We start from the raw sequence: 22,253 nt of genomic DNA on the forward strand, positions 1-22,253 counted from the left end.
CCGCGCCTAGCCGCCAGAGCGTGCCAAGGGGCTGGGCCCCTGGAAACAAGGCGCTTTGCACGTTTTAAGTGGTGCGCCCAGGACCCGAGCCCGAAGGGAGGGTCGCGGCCCTTCCTTTCCCTGCCAGGTTAGGGGCGGACAGCTCTGCATTCCGCGTGAAGCAGGTACCCGAAGCACGCTGCAAACTGTTGATCAGTTTCAACCCCAGAGCAAACCGCGCCTGGGGCTGGGGTAACAAGTGCTCTTGGATGATTTTGTGCAGGTCTGAATATTCAGCGAGATCGAGGAAGATTGGGCAGCAGCGTGAAAGTGGCTTTGAACAAGTGCTGGTAAGCACTAAATGAGGCCCACTTCAGACTTAATTATTATTTACAGTCCCTTAGGGAAGCATGGCTCCAGTACACATTTTAAAATACCCATCCTTAGTATCTTTTCATCTTCAAAGAGCTTAAGAAACATTCTCAAGCGCGCGGGGGGGGGGGGGGTTGGTTTGGTTTAGTTTTTTTTGGGGGGGTGGGGGATTTTTGTTGTCCTGAAAGCACCTCCTACTCCAGACTTCGTGTTAAATTGCAAGCACAGCCAGCATTACCATACACATCTCTGCAACAGTCTGGGAAAATGATATAAAAACAGAGCAAAAGAGAAGGAAGGAGGAAAGAAAAAAGAGTGAGTGAGTCTCTCTCTCAAACAAAGTATACGTGTAGACCAGTGCTTTTCAACCTGTGGTCCATAGAGCCTCTTAAGATTTCTAAAAGGGTCCATACCACCTCCTTCGGAATGTTTTTAGGGGACCGCCAATGAAAAAAGGTTGAAATCCAGTGGATGTTGCACAATAGGGTGAGAAAAGACTGTCTTGATACCTGCAATAGAAGTTATAAGTTAAATGTATCATACCGCATATGAGAATATAAAAAGTGAGATACTATAAATAAATCCTAATTCCTCCTTTTCTTTTCCCAAGCCAGTTCTATATTCCACAGTTGATGTAGTGATACTCACTAATCCTTGGGAAATGTTAATGGCATCCATCCCACTCCTGGATTTACTGACAGACAAAATTTCAAAATTAGTCTCTGGTCAACCTTGCACTTTCCTTCCTTTTATTTCAGGCACTTTCTCCCCAGCAAGAGAGGTGTTACTAAGTCTGAATGTAGGAAGTTAATTACAGAACCAAGAAAGAATTTAGCATAACATTTCTTTACACAAATTGTCTCTTTAGGAACAGTCAGCCACTTGATGTTTGTTATTACAAAAGGAGAGAAGGTTACTCCCCTCAGTCTGTAGCATTCAGAATAATGTGAACTAATTTCAATCCCAACCCTATAAATATAGCTAAGGATCACACACAATCTAATTTCAGCATCCTTCTCTAAAGTATCTTGTATTAAATTTAATTCTCCAGTGTAATTTTAAAATAATTCATGTAATGGAAGGCTTTTCAAGTCTTTATATATAAGAATGTATAGCGTATTTTGCCATGGTTGTTTTCAACTATAATGCCCTTCATGTGCCCCTTATTAACCATTCTGTTTGTATGGGTTTTAAAACTGTTTATAAATGTCAATTTATTTTGATGTTGAACCATAAGATGTGCTCTCACAGGCGCTTTGAACACTTTTCAATTTCTTTTTAAATTACAAATTAAATCTAAATTAGTCAGCAGCAGCTTTAAACAAAACTGATAACCTCCCAAACACTGGCTAATACTTCACCCTCTATCTGGGTACGTCTACACTACAGAGTTTTGTCAGAAAAATGGCCATTTTTCTGACAAAACTTGCGGAACATCCACACTGCAATTGTGTTCTTCCAAAAGTAAATTGAAAGAACAGAGAGCTTTTTCTGACGTTGGTACTCCTCTTTCTGTGAGGAAGAAGCCTTTTTCCGAAAGAGCTCTTTCAGAAAAAGCTGTGTGTGGACGGGGAGGGTTTTCTTTTGGAAGAAGAGGCCTCCAGGAAATAACATAGGTGCCCTGGTGGACATTCTGTCCAAAGAATCACAACTCTGAAAATATCTCTGGAGATATTTAAGAACAGGTTAGATAGACATCTGTCAGGGATGGTGTAGACGGAGCTTGGTCCTGCCTTGAGGGCGGGGGGCTGGACTCGATGACCTCTCGTGGTCCCTTCCAGTCCTATGATTCAATGATTTTATGAACTCTATAGTTCCTGTCTCCAGGCACCCTGGACAAGCCTTGGGGCAGGAAGCTGGCCTTGGAGCAGCACCTTGACCACATAACTCCAAATGCTGTGGCAGGGAGAGCTATGTCCAAGCCACAAGCCTCCTGCAAGCACCCTGGCCCTCGCAGGGAACAGCTCCAGGGGTCCCAGGACCCATCCACGGGGACCAAGAGGCGCACACCCTCTTGGCCTGGACTGCAGGTCCTCTCCCTCCTCGAGCTGTAGGGTGAGGAGGACACCTTGCAGGATCTCAGAGCCAAGTGCTGCAATGCCAACATATATGAGTGGATGGCTGAGTCCTTGGCGGAGCATAGACACCAACCCTGGCCTTGAAACAGGTTCACAGTAAGGATAAGGAGCTCTGCCAAGCATATGTTTGGGTCAGAGAGTGCAGCTCGCGCTCAGAGACAGGACCCCACACTTGCCCCTATTACCAGGAGCTCTACCAGATCCCGGGGGAGGGGGGGGAAACGTCTTCCCCACCCATTTTCATGGACTCCGGCCTGGAGATCCCCGTCATTGCCTGGCCAGAGGTCTTGGCATAGGAGGACCAGGGCCAGTTGGAGGCGGAGGAGGAGACTGAGACTGTCACCCTGTCCCTCAAGCCAGTGCTCGTGAGCCAGGATGTCTCCCAGGCCTCCTCTGATGCCTGGGAGGGATCTTCAGGTGAATGGTCTCACTTTGTCACACATGCAAGGCGGGGAAGGCAGGCACACAGGGAGTGAGGGGGTATCGCTCGGGCTGCTCAGGATGGACACGTGCTGCGGAACCACGTGCAGCATTAGTGTGTGACACGTGGATGCAGCTGGCAGTCCCTGAGCATAGATGGGATCCTGCTGCCAGGCACAGGGGAGGCCACACATGTCCTGCCATGGGGCGGGGAGGCCTGCCACGGCTGGAAGCAGGCTAGCCAGAAGGGTGCAGGCATGACCCCACATAGACTGAGTGCTGCATGTGCGAGGCAACACCTGCTCCCACGGACAGCACTGCAAGCTGCAGGTGTGTGTGTGACCCCAGAGAGGGCCAGGCTGCTCCCATCTCCTCTGCCACCCATGAGGTGATCCCACTGTGGCCAGACACTCCCCTTGCAATCACGCAGCAGAAGTAGAGAAATGGCTGTCCGGGGGGGTCCCTTTAAGCTCCTGTCTCTGCAAGGCTCTGGCACCAGCACTCGGAAGCAACTGGTGACCTAAAGCCCTGCCTGAACTGGTTCCGGATGGCCTTATATGTGAGAGAGCATCCAATCAGTCTGGACATTCTCTTTTGCAAAAGCACATTGATTTTTCCATGTGCTTTTGTGTGTGGACACTCTTTTGGAAGAAGTTTTTTCAGAAGATTTCATCCAAAAAAAAGTCTTCCGAAAGAAGATCTCGTTCAAAAAAAAAAGTCTTCCGAAAAAGCATAGCCTCTATGCTTCTAGAAATTGGCCCAGTACTTCAGTTCTTACTGAAGCACAAGTAAAGTACTTTTTAAAAAGTAACATTTTCTTTTTGGCATGGCACTCACCACTGACAATTAAATAGGCTAGTCATTTTTATGTTTGTTTTTTAATCTGTCTTGCCCACAGATGCAAGGTTTAGATGCAGACAATGAGGGGGCTGTTTAATTTCAAACAAGCAACTGATTTCATTTATATAAAAATAAATTAAACCCTCCATTGTTATACAATGGTTATATAGAGATATAGATATAGATATAGATAGAAAAACAGATAGCTATAGATACACACACACACGCACGCACGCGTTTTAATTCATGAAATATAAGTTAACAAAAGGCAGTGCCCCTTTAAGAAAAGTTGAATGAAATCAAAGTATTTATTGTTAATCAACTGAATATCATGAATACAAACCTTTAATAATTACTAAGATATTTTCATCGCTTTCATTAGGCATATAGAAGTTAGAAATTAGTTTATGCTTAAGGACAAATTGGCAGTGGAAATCAGTAGAAGTTCTTTTAAATGAACATAATTTCAAATAACGTAATTACTGCCATTATTATAAGTAATGGTTTCTCTGAAACACAGAGTATTTCACTGACTGTTAACTAGTTTTAATATACTCTACAACAGAACATACATAGAAAATAACTGTTTATCCCCATGGTAACTATTCAGATATGAATATGTGAGGAAGACCTTCAATGTGTTTAGTTACTGATAAGAAAGGCACAATGCTCTACACTTGAAAAACCATTTGTATATTTAATTTTAAAAAGGGTTAAAACTAGGGATGTAAAAGGTTAAGTGGTAAGCATAAGCCTTAGTGGGTGAGGCTTATTAGTTCCAGTTAACCAGTAGGGGCTGGAGCAGCTTCACACCCACCCTAGGGGGCTGCTTCAGCCCCAGAGCCCACCACAGGAAAGGTGCAGCGCTATGGGACGAACCCGGCAGCACCCCAGCTGCTCTGCCCCAGCTTCCCCAATTCAGCTGCTGGTCAGTTTTAGCAGCCGCTGAATCGGGGAAGCCGTGAGCAGATCAGCTCCAATTGTCGGGCAGCCAGAGCACTTTCGGGTTCCTGATGGTGCCGGAGCATTGCATGCCGGACCAATGGAGTTTTACTGTATCTGGCCTGGCCCCTGAGCTGCAGGTTACACGCTATGGCTCCCTGGGAGCGGTGCCACCAAGGGCTGAAAAGCCTCCTCCACTAGGAGAGGGGCTAGCAGCCCCTGCCAGCCCCACTCCCAGGGAGGTTTCACTGCCACCTCTGCAGTATAAAGCTAAGCTTTTAGCAGTTACACGGTTGCATTTTAAACTACCTTTTACATCCCTAGTTAAAACTTTTGTGGCTATTCAAATATTTCAGGTTCTGAGCAGGCATTGAGCCAGACACTATGACTGTATGTAGAGTCAATTACTTTGCATTTTCTTGTTCTTTGCATTCTGCTTTGCTTAGTACTGCTGTGTCCATTAGGGAAGGCAGAAAAAAATAAGAGCAAATGCCAAGGTCGTCCAGGCAGTCAGAACCATGGCAGTAATGTATTTGTGGGACCAAGCAACACTGCTCTGTTGGAGAATGCCTAGGGTGCAAGGGAGATTAGGATGGTAGAATGGGGAAAGAGAAATGTACAGGCTAATCTTCCACCCTAATTTATAGAGCATCACAGATGTAATCTGAGAATAGGCTACACGTTTCACTATCCTTGCTAGAGGAAAGGTGCCAGAATGTGTGGGAGCTGCATGTGCATTGGGGAGTGTGAAGGAATGAATGAAATCTGAGGACCTCAACAAAACTGATCCAGACTGTCAGCCAAACTCAAGTGTCTGAATTTCAAGGGCTGTTAGCTCTTTCAGGGATCTGCTCTGTAGTAATTTATACACAGTAAAATTATCATATAATATAGTTGCAAAAGTGGAAAATGTATTTTTCCCTTATGCAAAATAAGTACTCACTTGGATTTCTGGCCACTCATTTGAATCTATATTCACTGTTGTGACGGGGCGCCGGTGTTCTGGGGGGCCTCAGAACCCTCCACGACCTGGTACGCCTAATGGGAGGCAGGCCCGACCCATTGCCTTGCCTGCTTGGCAGTAGCAGCGCAGCTGGGAGGAGGCGGGGCTAAGCAAGGGCATGGCATCCTGCCCGACATAGAAGGTGGGGCCATCCACGCCAATGGTGCCCCACACTATATAAGGGGCGGGGCCGGAGACAGCGGGAGGAACGAAAGCTGCTCCGGAACACAGGAAAGGGGGTGAGCAGATGGGTGACCGGGGCAGGTTTGGGGAGCACCGAGAACCTGCCCATAGCCCCAGTGCGGCTATAAGAAGGTAGCAGGAGGGGTAGGAAGTGGCCCAGGGCAGGGCTTTGCTGAAGCCCGTGGGCTGGTGAGTTGCAGGAAGGATCCCCCGCCAGCCAGGCAGGGACCCAGATGACCCTGTCTTAGGACCTTGGGATGGGATCCGTGAGTGAGGGTGGGCCCCGGTCCCTCTACCCCGCAGGGGAATGACAGGTGAAACCCTACCCCGCACCAGCCGGTATGGAGGCAGGGATATAGGAAGTCGCACTCTGCGGGTAGAGTGAGACGTATGGCCACATGAGGGTCCAGACTGAGGACCCTGGGGGTTAGTCCTGCTGGGGCAAGGGCGAAGGGTAGTCACAATGCCCAATTGGTAAGGGGACCCCGACAGGGCTATTGGTTGCCCGACGCTGGAGGTGCCTCACCGATAGGGCTAGAATAAACCACGAGAGGGGACCCCGGGAGCCTGGCCCGGCCACATCCAAGGCCATGCCAAGGGACCACCCCCTTACAACTGTGCACCAAGGAAAATAATGTACAGGTGCAGAAGGGTGAGGAAACATAGGAGATGACCTGACAAACAGTTTATGATGTCATAAAGACAAATGTTTTAGGAATACACAGATATGCAAGCAACATGGCCCTTTCTCAGAGGTTCCTAATGGAACAAATACCTAGAAAGACCTACTGGAAACAGCCACATAAGGGGAAATCTTTACATAAAGGTGATCTGTCCATCAACTTTTTAGAATGAGTGGATCATGCAGCAGAACAATCTACCATAACAAAGCCAAAAGAAAAGAATTACTAAAGAGTTAACACAAAAGAACCCTCCGTTATTTTAAGACCGTGTATGAAACCCCAATAGGCTAGATGAGAACAAAAAAAGGGCTCAACTCAAGACTTCTGAATCTGACTCATCCCCTTCCTAGCTTGTGAAACAAGATCATGAACAACTGGAGCCACTCCCTACAGAAACAGCCAATCTTCCCTTCCTCCTTCATACATGCAATAGTCCTACCAACAATGAAGAAATCCACCCTGGGTATTTCAGGATACTTCAAGTCGTAGTCACCTCCCATTCCTGAGCAAGTGCATAAAGAAGTGAGGAAAAGGCTCATCTGATTGCTAGATGATCTCTTCCTGTAATAGACAGAGAAGAGAGACATCTATGCTCTCATCCTCCTGGACCTCACTCTGGCATTCAACATTGTTGAATATGATAATTTTCTGTCTCTCCTGAGAGAGGTGGCAGGAGTCCAGATAACATGCTAAAATATTTCAGTTCTTTCTGGAGGGATACACCCAGTGACTGAGGGGGGAAGGCACCTCTACTACTAGACTCCACAGTTGTGGAGTTCTACAAGGACCAGTTCTCTCTCCAGTCCTTTTCAACATTTAAGTCCAGCCACTAGATGAACTGGTCAGTTGACAGGGACTTAGGTGCCATAAATATGCAGGTGACACACATAGCACTACCTCTCAACTACATAAGACCACACCAACATTGTCATTAGGGGGCAATGATTGGAAGAGATCAGCTCTTGGACGAAGAACAGTTGGCTGAAGCTGAACCCAGGCAAGACAGAGGTGATGGTGGTGGGAAGAGGAAAGCCTTTTGAAGAGCTTGCTGCCACAGTACAGTGTCTGTTGGTTGAAGATACACCCTGCAATTTGTCAGTTCAGTCCATAATCTAGGAGTAGTAGATTCCTGCCCTCACTGAATCTGAGCTCTCATATATCAGCATCAACAAGAAATGCTTCCAAGCCAAGTGGAGGGTGTAGAAGATTCCAACTTATCCTGGTGGATGAAGACATATTCTCAATTATTCCTGCCTTCATCACCTCTCAGCTGTGCAATATAGTTGGGCATGAACCTTTCAGCACTTAGGCAACACCAACTAGTTCAGAATACTGCAGCACATCTCCTCAGCAACACAGGCTGCTTCCAACAGATCAAGCTGGCTTCTCATAGCATTTCAAAACAAGTTCACAATCTTAGTCCTTATTGTCAAAGTGTTCCATGGCTTGGGCCCAGGATACCTAAAAGACCATCTAAAGTCCCAGGACTGTGGTTTGCAGCTCTGCTCCTTTGCCATAATGGAACTTTCAACAATCAGAGTAAAGTGTGTCCAGGCAGGAGACTGAAATGTCTCTGTGGGTGGCCCAAGACTATGGAACAAATTCTTCCAAATCTTACCACTTTCCACTTGAAGTGTAAAGTGAGTTTTTTGAACTACCTTCTCTTACATAAAAACATAGAAAAAGGTATATTTATATTAGAGCTCCCCCAAAAGCATACCTTATCAAAACAAGACATTCCATACAGATGCTTCTCCTTCTGGGGAGAAGGTGAGAGAATAAAGAACATGTAGTTGCAGATATGTAGTTGCATTGCTTAATGCTCCACTGGAAGATGCTCAGATAGTATGGTGATAACTTTTGCAGTGCTTTTTTTGTGACGGTACTGCCCAGTACGCAGTACTGGCATCTCCAGTAAGAGCCTACCTGGAAAGAATGGAACATACTGGCACCTCTGTATGCAAATGTCTGACAGTTGGCTGGGCAGTGTTTCTTAAAGGGGCTGTGTCTCTTAAAAGGGCAGTGCCACCCCAGTTTGTTTTTTTTTTTTGCTTAAAAACGTTTCCCCTGGAGTTCCGGCACCTTTTTTTTTTTTTTTTTTAACAAGAAAAAGCACTGGCTGAGGAGCACTGCATAAAGCCCAATATGGATTGGAATATCGAGAGCTCTTATTTTCATTCCTCCTGTCCTGTATTACAAAAGAGAGCCAGCAGTAATCTGAGAGGTGTACTTTTTATCATTCCAAATTTCCTTCACAAATAAAAGGTAGAAGACACTATTGTGTAGTGTGAAATTTACATACCCTACAGTCTTTTTACTTTTTTTCCTCCTTTTAGCAAATCTATGACCCGTAATTCCCACTCTACAGTTGTAGTATGCAAATTAAAGCAAGATTTTTTTAATAAGGAATGTATTCATTCTTCCACATCTGTTTCCTCCTGATTAAACACTTATTGTGGAAAATACACACAAAATCAGTCTTTGAGTTTCCTAATGTCCCTCAACTATCTTCTGGGATCTTGTTCCTAAAGGGCATGCTTTCTTCAGGAATCCAGTGCCATACAACAAGGAAAGATTATCCCCTTCTCTGTGATCATTTGTGCCATCGAAATTGAATTCTCACATCATAGTATAGACATGTAGGACTGGAAGGGACCATATGAGGATCAAGGCCAATCCTCTGCCTGAGGCAGGAGCAAGTAGCACATTCCCATTGGGGCTTGTCTAATCTGTTCTTGAAAATCTTCAGCAATGGGGATTCCAGAACTTGCCTTGGAAGCCTATTCCAGAGTTCAGCTATCCTTATACAGGCAATCCCTGGGTTACATGGATCCGACTTACATCAGATCCCTACTTACAAACGGGATGAGGCAGCCCCGCATTAGCTGCTTCCCCCCAGCAAACCAGGGAGACGCGAAGCTAGCACCTCCCCCCCCCCCAGCAGACCAGGGAGACACGGAGCGGCTTTTCTCAGCAGACACCTCAGCTTGAGAATAAAGGACTGAGGGAAGTGAGGTGTGGGAGAATAAAACTCAGCTCTGGAGAAATGTTTGGCTAGAGTTTCCCCTACAATATGTACCAGTTCCGACGTACATACAAATTCAACTTAAGAACAAACCTACAGTCCCTATGTTGTATGTAACCCGGGGACTGCCTATAGTAAGAAAATTTTTCCTAGTAACAAACCTAAATCTCTGTGCAGATTAAGCACATAGATGAAAACCAGTGGGTTTAGTGACACCAACATCACAGAAATGAGGATGGCAGGCTTAGAGTATAAAAGAGACTACATTATAGTAACTACAATGAGCAAAGGGAAGCAAGCCTTCCACTGTATGATGAAAACAACTAGTTCCTCTATACTATTAGACCAAAGGAGAACAGTTCTTTGTTGGTGAACACAACAAAGACAGGAACAAAGCAGGTGTTGAATGAATAGTGCTTCTCCTTCATATGAATACAAATAGGGGAAAACCTTTTGACTGTGTTTGAAATCCATTAAGATAAGTATGAGTGTTCAGAAACAATTGTTCATTCATGTTTTCCTTTTAACCCTATTAATTAGTTCTACACGGAATAGCCACATGTAGAAAAAATAAAATCAGAACAGCAGTAAAGACTTGTGAGACCTTCTTCAGAAATAAGCTCTGAGTGTACCTTTTTAGCAACAGGTAAAGATCACACTATGCCTGAGTCAAGTAAAAACACAGAAAGTACAGTCTGCACCATACATAATCCATTTATAAACATGTCTCTGCAAAGCCTGTGCATGTATTTTGCCTGATTTCATAAGTTTAACTTGATCACGTGTATACACATTCTAGTTTCTGTGACTCAAAGGTTGTGCTGACATAGTGAAATAATAAAATCAACCACACACTATTTGAATATTCAGATTAAAGATGGGCAAACCAGTTTATATAGAATAAGATATCTCACTCAACACTCAAATCAAACCTTTATTCAGGTCTCAGGAAGTGAAAGCAATGGTCAATTAGTTTGGAAGCTCTCTGGTATGATCAACCTCTGATAATGGACTAGGTTTCACACCCCAAGGAAACCTAGGGAGGGAAAGCCACTCCAGATTAAGATAGTGTTCTCCTGCCTAACTTCTGATTCCAATCCAGATATGGTACCACAATCAGACTGTATCCAGACTTATGAGTGAAGCTAACCAGCCATCTGGGATAGTCCCATGGTTTTTGCAGTCAGAAATTCATAGTTAATCCATAAGACAGATGTTAGAGCTACCAAACATTATCAGTCTCAAGCAATCTAACATCACTGTTACAAAGCACCTGGTCACCCCAAATAAAGCCTCCAGGTTGATGTAACCTGTACATAAATACCATTGGCCGTATTCAATCTTCACTTTGGAACTTACACAGAAGGTCAAAATACAAAGATCTAACTTTCAGATAGGAGATGTTCTGAATTTGCAGTCATGCACTGTAAACCAGAAAGACAGTTTTATGATCACCGTTTGCCTCATGTTTAACTAGATGCCAAGCAAGGTGACAATTGCACCAACACTGGCCCTGGAGAGTCATTGATTCAAATGTCAGTTATGTATGGAATATCAAAAGGGAAAGTAGTAGTCAACTTTTTACAGTAAGCAATTAAATAATTTTCAAAAGGAAACCATTGATTACTATTGTCAGTGATGGCTCAATTTCCTAGGGTAGGTGTGGCTTTTAAATCATTATATACACATGAGAGTAAACATTCATACATCTTGCAAGCATGCAACATTAATACTGACCATTTGAAAAAGTCTTAATTCATACTTTACAAAAAGTGAAAAGTTTAGTATATTTAGAGCAAGGACAGACTGCTTAATTTAGTCAAATATATTATTCTAGAAGGTGCATATGCACATAACTGAAAGCTTTCCTACTGTATTCTGCTTTCATTTTCATTTCAGTTTGTCAGAATGATGTTAAATATTATATAAAATCTTGCTTTTTCCTGGTTTCCTTTTTGTCTCAAAATCTATCAGCAGGTGCAAAAGGGTTTTCTTCACTGTTGTAAAATTGAGCACTATAACTATGCATTAACATTAAAGCACAAGTCTACAAATAACAAGCAGAGCAACCACACTGCCACACCCACAATTTCAAAATAAGGGTCTGCTTATTTCAGAATAACAACTCCTGCTTTCCACAAGGGGCTCATCTAGACTACACCAAAGTTCCAAAAGAGATCTTCTTCCGATCTCACTTTCAAAAGTGGAGCTTTCTAAAGTGAAAATAATCGGGACGTGTTTTTTTCGACAAGCCCCCTCCCCCTTTTTCAAAAAGCCACATAAACCTCATTTTTTCCCATGGAATTTGCATATCCTCTTTCAGAACTTCGGCATAGTCTATACATAGCCTTCAAGTAACACTTATTTTGAAATAACTACTCCCCAGAGTCATTCAGAGTAATTATTTTGCAGTGTTTCCTGGGACATAAAGGTAGTGTGTTCACATTACGGGAGCCTGCCTCAGACTAATATTGAGGTTTCCCTGTAGTGTAGACATGCTATTTCGAAATAGTTATTTCAGTAGTTATTTTGAAAAGAATTATTTCAAAATAATTTCCTAGCGTAGACATGCCCGAAAACAGCTATAGCTTTGTGACATGAAAAAGTAAATTAAAAATGCCCAAAAATGCTTACTCTCACATTGTCTTTATTGAGTCTGGGAATGTCATGTCTTTAGAATGCTTCTGGCTGCAGTCTTGCCAACTTGTCCTTTTATCAAATCTAACTATCTAGCATTATAAATGTATAATAACTCTAGTGCCTGAGTGGTTTAACAGTTATGCAATGCATTTGCTGTCACTAGAACACAGATCTTGCTCAGACAGAAGGGTAGTATTTATATATACCACTACTGTTATTTGCCTACTGCACAAGATGTGTATCAGAATTGCCCTCTTAATCTTAAACATCATGTTTATTTCAAAAGGCTCTTGAGCATTAGAAAGATGCAGTGATTTGATTGTCCGTAACAGTAAAAAAAGCCATGCTTGCCTTTTACATGTAGGCCATGTAATTATTCATCAAATCAAACTACTGCATATAATGAAACAAAAATTTAAAAATCAAGTTTTATGGGCTTTTTTCCATATAAATTAGGGTTCTTGTAAAAATGTCCTAGCTTTCACATTGTAGTTCTTGTAGTCAGATTATTTTTACATTTACTACAAATTATGTAGTAAAAAACATCACTTCAGTATAAATACTGTTCCTAGGTTCCACGTGGATTTTATTTTTATGACATTTTATAAAAGAACTGAAAAGCAATGTTGATAACGTTTATGATCTAGCTGGTCTTCTGTGAATATGTGTGATATTAATAGTAGGAAGCACCTCAGTTATGTTAAATATGGTTTAGGTATTTGCTCTTGAAATATAGTATCTGAAATCACATTATGTGTGTGCTGTAATATATAGCTAGGCTTGCTCAAATGTTTCCATTTATTTATACCTTTAAGAAAGGCTCGCTTTTCCAGCCTTAGTCTCTGCAGAAAACTTAAATAATTTTAAGTTTGAATAAAAAAAATCAGCTGTTTTAGAGAATAAGGAGTATGGCAAACAGCCACCATTTTTCGCATGACAAAAATATTCTTGCAGTTATTTATTTAAACATCTCAAGTCCAAGCAGCTATATTTAGAAAGTTCAGATCTGGTAGGTAATCATCCTCATTGAAAGGAAGTATATTTGAATTTTCCAGTGCAAATAGGGTTTGATTTGATTAAATGTATGGAAAATTGCACTTCCCACACATACAGCACATTTTGAATGGGGATTACTTGCTAAATTCATCAAGTGCACAGCTCAATAGTTGAGCCAAGTGACACCTAAACACATAAGGAACAACTGTGGTGCACAGAATAGTTTACTGAAGATTCAAATTGGTTGAAGCAAGACAGTATAACTATCTATGTCTCCATTCCAGTCTTTTTATTGAATAAGGTTTCTGCCCTCTCGCTCGCTCGCTACTGGTATTTATTTTAGTACTTTTGTAGGGTAACCAAACATGTTTTCTTTTCAGTTAGCAGCAAACTTTTCCTCTGAGTTATTCAGGTATGAGATTTAATGACTTTCGCTACCTACTGCCACAAGATACTACATATTTACATCTAAAATTATAGAAAAATGTATATACTGGTTGCACATGAGAAACAGCATAAACTGCAATCATAATTCATACACTGGCAGGGACAGAGTAAAAATTGCCTTTTAATCTTTATAAGTGCTTAACATAGCTCTCCTAACGTAACTTTTTAAATTGTATCTAATATTAGCTGAGAAACAATTATTTGAACAAAAGACAATTTTATCCCAGATGTAACTGCATTATCTTCAGCTAAGTTACACAAGGGGTGAATTTTACCAACTGTGTGCTTCGCAGTAGAAGCATTTAGCAACAAACCACTCTTGCTCCAATTCCAGTGCCTGCTCGGCACGGGTGAAGCTATTTAAAGTATGAAGCAGTGGTTGAGTGGAAACTCAATAAGTTTAAATTAGATACTAGTAAAAGAACAAAAAAAGCTCTGTGTTCTTCAAGTCAAGGGCAATGTGGTGCTGTTAAACCAGCTCCACGTCAGTGTTTCCTTCAAAATATTGCTGTGACACTGAGAGGCACTATGAAGAAAGGTTTATATCTGTCTAGCTGATTGTAATAACAGAGAAGTGGAGTTACTGATGAAATGTTACCTGAATTTGTCAAAAGAATTGACTCTTTATTTTAGATTGTGTAATTTGGGAAATTTACGCGCACAAAAATTATAAGTTTTGCTAAGCATAAATGCATCTTACACTTTAAATACTATCTCAAAAGACTGCTATGGGAGACTACAGTGGACCAAATTTTGCTCTCACATAAAAATGAGGAATCCTGTGGCACTTTAGAGATTAACAGATTTATTAGGGCATAAACTTTTGTCAGTAAAACCCACTTCATCAAATGAATTGTAGTGGAAGTAACAGACAGGGGTATGTATAAAGAAATTACCTGAGTTAATAAGCCCAATCCAGTCATAGTGGAAGAGGCTTATTCACAGCATTTGATGTGTTGATGTGAATATCTAGAGAGGGGAAATTGCCTTTGTAGTGTGCCAATTGAGATCCTTATACAATCCTAAATTGAGAGTGTTGAAATTGCAAATGAATTCCAGTTCAGCTGTCTCCCTTTGTAATCAGGTTTTGAAATTCTTTTGTAGAAGAATGGCTATCAGATTTAGACCATTTTGAGAACAAAATTTGGCCCATTATTTTCAAGTAGTGCACTGTGTATTACACTACTCTCTTCCCAGAGTTCAGAGCAGAGTCACAAGAATGACTAGGGGCATAGATAAGCTCTCACATGGAAAGCCTGAAAAGAGCTGAATAAAAGGGAACATGATAGTAGTATACACACTGGTGAATAGTTGAAAGAAAATGAATCAAGAAATTATTTGCTGAAAGAGCCACTACTCCTACTCTGTTAAGCATGTAAATCACTCTCCGCTGTATTCTATGAGAGTTATGGCCAGCCCGCCACGAATTACTCAGCAGGGCAACATTAGTAAACTGCCCGTCCCAGAATTTTCCCTGAAATATGCATCTTTTACTGTCCTGCCCAACTGGCAGCTTCTGGACAACACAAAGTCATAGATAATCCATCTATAGTACATACAAAATGGCTGTCTAGGAAGGAGTATGGCAGAAAGGTATCTAGGGGTCAGAGTGGACCATAAGTTCTATATGAGTCAATAGCGTGACACAATTACAAAAAAAACAAGAAAGATTCTAACAGGAGTGTTGTGAGCATGACAAGAGAAGCAATTCTTCTGCTCTGCTCTGTGCTGAGTAGGCCTCAGTTGGAGGAGTATTGTGTCCAGCTCTGGGCACCACATTTCAAGAAAGATGTGGAGAAATTGGAGAAGCTCTAGAGAAGAGCAACAAAAATGATTAAAGGTCTAGAAAACATGACCTATGAGGAAAGGCCGAATTAACTGGGTTTGTTTAGTTTAGAAAAGAGAAGATTGAGAGGAGACATGATAGCCGTTTTCAAGTATCTAAAAGGGTGTCACAAGGAGGAGGGAGAAAAAATGTTCTCCTGGACCTCTGATGATAGGACAAGAAGCAATGGGCTTAAACTGAAGCAAGGGAGGTTTAGGTTAGACATTAGGAAAAACTTCCTATCAGCATGGTTAAACACTGGAATGAATTGCCTAGGGAGGTTGTGGAATCTCCATCACTGGTGATATTTAAGAGCACATTAGATAGACGTCTATCAAGGATGATCTAGATGGTGTTTAGTCCTGCTGTGAGGGCAGGGGACTGGACTTGATGACCTCTCAAGGTCCCTTCTAGTTCTAGTGTTCTATGATTCTATTTTCTAGATCATGATCAACAGAAGGAGACAGTCAATGAAAATTAAAGATGTCAATTTTTTTCATATTATACAAAATTATGCTGTGGAACTCTTGCTATAGTGTGTCATTGAGACCAAGAACAATTGATCATTAATATGGATATTAAGAATATCCAGAGTTCTAATAGTAAAAATATTTTAAAAAAGGTTTTCAAAGTGTTCTAGAATTTCATGCTTCAGGCCCTAAACTAATCTCTATTAGAAGTTGGAAGATTTTCATGAGAGAAATATCCTTCCATATTTGCCTGCTGTAAGGTCTTTTGCATTGTCTTATGAAGTGTCTGTGGTTGGCCAATGACAGAGACAGGATATTGAACTAGATGACCACAAAGTATTATATTTTCAGATAATTAACATTAAAAAAGAAATTGATCAAGCTTTATGCAACATGAAATCGCCACTTAAATATTGATTATCACCATTGTATGTATGCTACATGTCAAACAATATTGTTTTGTGTTAGAAAATTACATAACACTTACTAATTTTATTATTTTTAAATTTCAATACCCTGTCCATTTAATATTTCATATCTACAAAAAAGTCCTTTATATAAAAAATCCTGAACTTTATTGGTAATAGTACACTTGAAATCATAAGAGCTTTATACTTTTGCTGCTGTATAATTTCTCAATATTAATGAATTAAAACCATTTTTGTTTTAAGGCCATTTCATTGTCTCAGAATTGTCACCATGTGTAAAACTATTTAACAAAGGTTGTCACTACTGAAGGTTTGAAGTGGTATGTTAGGAGAAAAACTGTTATATTTTAGAGCACTGGATATTTTCTTTTCATTGACAACTGATCTAATCAGTTGATTGAGGTTTTCCCTTTAGGGAAGTTTCAGTCAGTCTCCATTGTGGGGCTGGACTCCCTGGCCATGCATTTAGATTAACCTGCAGAGAATTTACTGAGGTAACAAAGCAAGGTAAGCTCCCTCCTGCTGCTGGTAAACTGTTATTGTTCTTCATCTCCTGCTGACTGGAATGAATGCTATTCTACAAAGCTAATTAGTGCAATAATGAAAGAAGCAACACAATATGACATAGAATGCATTAATTCAATAAGGATTAAATTACCTGTGTGTCATTTCCTTTAATACTTGCTGCTACTTACAGTAGTTCTGTCCCATTGTATTAGATTTCGCATACAAATAACAAATTAATAAAATAAATATTAATAAACAATGAGAAGTCCTGTGGCACTTTATAGACTAACTGATTTATTGGAGCATAAACTTTCATGGGCAAAGACCCACTTTGTCAGAGACATGATGAAGATGCATGACAAGCATCTGACGAAGTGAGTCTTTGCCCACGAAAGCTTATGCTCCAATAAATCTGTTAGTCTATAAGGTGCCACAGGACTTCTTGTTGTTCTTGCAGATTCAGACTAACACGGCTACCCCTCTGATACTTGTCACCATAAATATTAATGTACCTGAGTATCTTCCAAGTGCCTTAAGAGACAAGAACTAGCTGCAGATCTCCAGATTTACTAGGAGATGAGTCAGCTGTCTCAACAGTAATTGGATCAGAAGTGACAGATTTATAGAGTTGGCTCCATAGATTATTGGAACTTTCCTTTGTCTACAAGGACCACAGTACCAAAAGGTCCTCTGCTATTCCCACAAGGCACCATAGCAGTATGTTGGCCTTCATGCACATGTGAGGCTCAACTCACTTCCTGCAAGTTAGTTCAGTGGGAGTTGTTGCCATTAGAAAGGAAATATTGATCACACTAAAATTTGACCCAAGAATTGATCCATGAATCAGAGCTGATCACTATCCATCCCATGACACACTAGAGGTTTTGTTACTTAAGACTGTATGACTTTGTGTGTGGCACTGGCGGCACTCTACCCTGGCAAGCCCCTTTAAAAGATGGTTCCAGAGATAGCTACATCTGCAGAATTTCCTGACAGACTAGCTCTATCAGAGCCTATTAGGACACTCTGAAGCCAGTGCAGAGACACAGGGCCCCAGTATGGATGGCCCTATGTCTTTTGGGAACACACACAGTGAACCACTGTATCTTCCAGGAAAATTTGGTAAGAGATGCTTTACATTTTCATTCCCTCAGGGGTATCTCTCAATACACAAGCATTAAGGGGATAATTCTAACTAGATACTTAAAATGCAAAGTTACAAATCTCTACAGGAGTCAAACATATTGCCGCATTTTGTCCAACATCTCACAGAGTAACAAATCCTTCTAGCAAAATGAATAAGGAAACAAAATATAAAAAGGTAACTTGTGTGCTGCAGTGTACATCTCTGAGATAAAAATGGAGTATTAGGACTAGTAATTACAGCGGCTGTGCTGAATAATAATCTAAGAGTTTCTTTGAAATGTGGTCACAAATTCCATCCAAAAGACTTTTCCTGCAATTAAGTTACATTTACTGACTCAAAACTCCTTAAAAGCAGCATTAACTCAAAGACTTCAATTATTCATGGTCAAACAAAGTTGATTCTATTGCTTCAGTCAAAGCAGTATTCTTTTTTACAGTGGTTATTTCTGTAGTATCTTCAAAAAGAACACAATCTATGCAAACATGTAGAGGTTCTAAGTAAATTGCTATTTCCATAATAAATCCTAGTTTCCTGTATTTCATACTTCAACCATATAAAAATGCAGTGATGAAACTTGAGTGTTTTTTCCACTGTTCTCCTTCCTTACAAAAAGCAAGCTGGTAAAATTAACAGTTTCAGTAACATTTAGATCTAATTCTGCAACTTTTTTGTGTGTGAATTTTGTGAGCAAAAATGGCTTAATTTAAAAAGGAACCTGTAGGCATTTAATGCTATATGATAATCTCCATGGGGAGGGGGAAACTTTTGGGGTGAAGAATGCCTAGGGAACTCTGCAAAATGAACCTTGTGGAGTTTCCTTCTCATGCTTCCAGCAGATGATTTAAGGGTGCTCTGGTACAGACAAATGATGTGGACTTCCATATTGATGGACTGTAAGGATCCACTAGGAACTTTGCCCCATTCTCATCACAAGCAACCTCTACAGTTCCCTGTTGCTCCTGCCCTGCTATAAATCTACACTACCATCCATAAGTTAGGGATGTGAAAGGTTAACTAGTTATCTGATTAAGTGGTTCCAGTTAACTGGAAACTAGTGGGGGCTAGAACAGCTCCCCATCTACTGCTGTGGGCAGAAAGGCTGCTTCAGCCCCACAGGGGGCTCTCTGTGGACAGGGGCTGCTCTAGCATCTGGAGCAAGCCTCAATTTGTGGGGATCCCAGGCCTGCCATGCTCAGGTGCTGTTCCAGCAGGGGCTGGAAACCCCCTCTTGACCCCTTCTTTCTCCCCCATCCTGTGTGAGCAGGGCCTCCAAGAGAAGAGGCCAAGCAAAGGTGGGGCCACAGGGAAAAGTGGTTGTTGAAACCACAGTCAAGGGACCAGGGTATTCAAAAAATTAATGTAGCCTTTCGGTGCTAACTGACCCCTATTTTTTCAGTGGGTGCTTGAACCCTAAAGCACTTATGGAATCAGAACCTATGCTACCATCTATCTCTGGCATGACTTTCCTTCAGTTAGCACCTTTTACTTTTATTGATTGTTTTCCAGCTTCAATACCTCCTGTGCAATCACCTTATTAAGCTGTGGAAGTATGCATTTTAAAGGTCAAGCATTTCCAATAAATCCTCAATTTAAGAAGGGGATAATGTTGCCTAAAGGCAAGAAGCAAAACGTACTCTTCCTAAGGTGCCTGTTACATTTTCAAAGGTCACAATGGGGTTACAGTTCTTTTATACTATAAAGTTCCAGCTCCCATTATATTGACGTGTACATTAACAGGGGAACATTCTTCCCTCAACAGACCCCTTCTTATAAGAATGATACCCAAAAAGTGTACGAGGATGTCGTTTACTGCTTCCCCCGGTTTCTAAAACTCTGCTGACTAGTGGTTGATTTTTAGACATGGAAATGAAACAAATAGTTCCCGAAAGGGCAGAAAAGAACTAGCATAAAAGGTTAGTATCTGTTTCCAAGCTCCATCTGGTACCATCCTCATTGCTACTACAAAGGTGCAGCAGCTGAGGAAAGCATACCAGAAGCAAATGAAAAATATCCATTTTGCTGAGTTTGGACAGGCTTAGCAGTGAAATGGGGTTTTCGGCTATATGCAAAATAGAAGTAGCCATGCTGATCCCAAGATATCAGCGAGCCAAGGTGGGTAAAAATGTATTTTATTGGAATAACTCCTGCTAGTTGGTGCAATAAAAGATATTACTTCACCTTGTTGCTTCTTTTTTGCTGGCATTAGAGATGTATTAAAAGGTTACGGATGCTACAAAAAACCCTGAAAATGGAAGATAGCAACTTTATTTCAAATCATGTTACTTAGCTTTATTCATTTTCTCCAAAGTTTATCAGTGTTTGTTACTGAATGCATTGTGACTCTCAAGTGAGAGCTTTCAAATGCACATCTTGAAACAACATGGCTGCTTTGAACTAAAGATGCCTGTGAAGTACAACTATTATATTCAATAAACAAACCTGAAGTGTTAGACATCTTATAAAAAGCAGATTCCTATTTTCAGATTTGTTCTTGGCCCAGATCTTGTCCTTTCCTGATGGCTGATTTCACCTTAGCTAATTAGTCTTTGGCAAAAGGTAGAAAAGTGAGAGAGCACTTGCACCATAAAGAGATATTGTAGCATGCTCTAAACTTCATCTCTTTCCTCCCTTCATATTTCCAACAGAATTGCCAAACCTACAAACTGATATCTCTGAAAATTTAATCACTTAAGACATCAGCTAGCAAACATAAAATGGGATAATGCAGATTTTTTTCCTTGACTTTCTTTGTGAAAAAGAAGAATTGAAAATGGGTAGGGGGTACCTGGTTATAGAATATTCAGATGCATACCAGATCCCTATAGGTTTCATTGGTTTGAATAGTTTCATAACAAGATCACCTGCAGTGGGGAAATGCAGAGACTGTTTCATGACAAAGAATCTTGGGAAAAATTGTCTGACAATTATGTTTGTGAGAAATAATGTCACTGAAAATAACATACAGGTAATACCAGTGAATCTTGTCATTATTTAAAAGGCAAAAGGGTTCATTAATTTTTTCTGTAGGGCATTTTGTATTTGAATTGTTGTATTCAAGTGACATTTAGCTTTCACATAATAAGCTAGGATGGTCTCCTCCTAGATAATTAGCTTAAGTCTTCATGTGGGTTAATTAGACATGAGAATTGCAAATTGAATTTCTAGAAGGGTCTCTCCAAACTGAAAAATGTAGAAGTAAGTCACATGAGCCAGGAAGACCGAAGCTGTGATGTTGATGCTTCTGAACTTCAAGACTCAAAGAGCTGGTTAGAAATTTTGCAGTGATACATTTTTCCATAGGAAAATGCTGATTTTTCTAAATCAAAATGTGTCATGGTAATGTGTCTATTCTGTTGAAATTTCAAAAAAAACCAGCCAAATTTTCTGGTAGCTCACCTATTCACCTGGCATGGAGCTGAGATTATAGAGTGTCTGGATTCAGGCTCCCAGAGAACATATTTCATTTTGGAAACACTGAAGTGTTCCCAGAGAAGGAACATTTTGGTGTTTCAGAAATAAAATATTTCAGACATCCAATTCAGTGAAACTATCAAGATCAAGATTTAAAAAGTAGAGTGGAGGTAACTTGTGTAATAGTCCAACCAAATGTACTGCTAAAACCATAGGACTGGTTATGTTTTATCATATAAAAGATGTTAAAATACTATTTTTGTACATCATGCATTTCTTGTGTGTACTGGCTCTGGCTAGACAAACATGCTAAAATGTTAAAAAAATACTTTGAAATATTATGGAAATTGCAGAACCCAACTGAGAAATTTCCAAATAAAATCACTCGTATCCTTAGTGATATAATTTTTAGAATTCCAGGTAAAAATAAGACAAAGTACCTCAGATAATTTGGAAACATCCATTATAAAACCCTGTACCATACTCAATGTGAATATTAAATAAATTAATCCTTATCACAACTCAGCCCCCAATCAGTGGCATACAAGTAGCATAAGAAGATGCAAGAATATTGGTATGAGAAACCACTATTTGGTTTTTATCTCTCATTCATAGTAGTAAATTTCTAATCCTGGCACATTACTTAAACCTTTCATAAACATAACACAGGACTGTCTGATCTTCAAAATATATATCACATATGCAGTATTTTCTCCTGTATGTGCCCAGTGTAATAAAGATTAAATAAAACTCCTTTATTTTTATATCTACTCATATTTATGAAGTAAAATTAAAGTTTATTATCTTGCTAGGAATTGTCTTAATTAATTTTAACTAGGGCTGTCAAACGATTAAAA

The 22,253-nt window shown here is 40.7% G+C and overlaps 2 long non-coding RNA genes across 4 annotated transcripts in view; one reads left to right on the plus strand and one right to left on the minus strand.

Moving 5' to 3' along the window:
* The first annotated feature begins 23 nt into the window (after positions 1-23).
* The window catches only part of LOC142826470 (uncharacterized), a 49,527-nt gene continuing 27,297 nt past the window's right edge, over positions 24-22,253 (plus strand). Inside the window, exon 1 of the long non-coding RNA XR_012900617.1 lies at positions 24-329. This is a non-coding gene — a long non-coding RNA (uncharacterized LOC142826470). The remainder of the gene's footprint in view (positions 330-22,253) is intronic.
* LOC112546810 (uncharacterized) lies at positions 245-6,435 on the minus strand. Of its 3 annotated transcripts, XR_012900615.1 has the most exons (4): positions 6,344-6,435; positions 5,575-5,669; positions 765-860; positions 245-610 (listed from the first exon to the last, which is right to left on the minus strand). It is a non-coding gene; the product is annotated as an uncharacterized LOC112546810 (long non-coding RNA). The 3 variants fall into 3 exon arrangements; XR_012900614.1 differs by having other exon boundaries at positions 245-860; XR_012900616.1 differs by having other exon boundaries at positions 245-860; positions 5,575-5,724; positions 6,344-6,419.

The sequence above is a fragment of the Pelodiscus sinensis genome, chromosome 1, assembly GCF_049634645.1.
Source record: "Pelodiscus sinensis isolate JC-2024 chromosome 1, ASM4963464v1, whole genome shotgun sequence".
In the NCBI taxonomy this organism is placed as follows: Eukaryota; Metazoa; Chordata; order Testudines; family Trionychidae; genus Pelodiscus; species Pelodiscus sinensis.